Genomic DNA, 215 nt, shown 5'->3' with positions numbered 1-215 from the left:
AGCTTTCTGGCTCTATTCCTGCTTCATTGGGGAATCTGAACAACTTGTCTAGTTTGTCTCTTTTTAATAATCAGCTCTCTGGCTCTATTCCTGAAGAAATAGGTTACCTAAGGTCTCTTAATATCCTACAATTGAGTAATAACTCACTTAATGGCTCCATTGGGGAATTTAAGCAACTTGATAGGTTTGTATCTTTATAATAATCAGCTTTCTGG

General features: G+C 36.3%; 1 pseudogene; it reads left to right on the top strand.

The window, feature by feature from the left end:
• The window catches only part of LOC102585377 (probable leucine-rich repeat receptor-like protein kinase At1g35710), a 6,321-nt pseudogene that overhangs the window by 1,327 nt on the left and 4,779 nt on the right, over window positions 1-215 (top strand).

Source organism: Solanum tuberosum, unplaced genomic scaffold, assembly GCF_000226075.1.
Source record: "Solanum tuberosum cultivar DM 1-3 516 R44 unplaced genomic scaffold, SolTub_3.0 scf00800, whole genome shotgun sequence".
NCBI lineage: Eukaryota > Viridiplantae > Streptophyta > Magnoliopsida > Solanales > Solanaceae > Solanum > Solanum tuberosum.
This window is presented reverse-complemented; position numbering and strand designations above follow the sequence as displayed.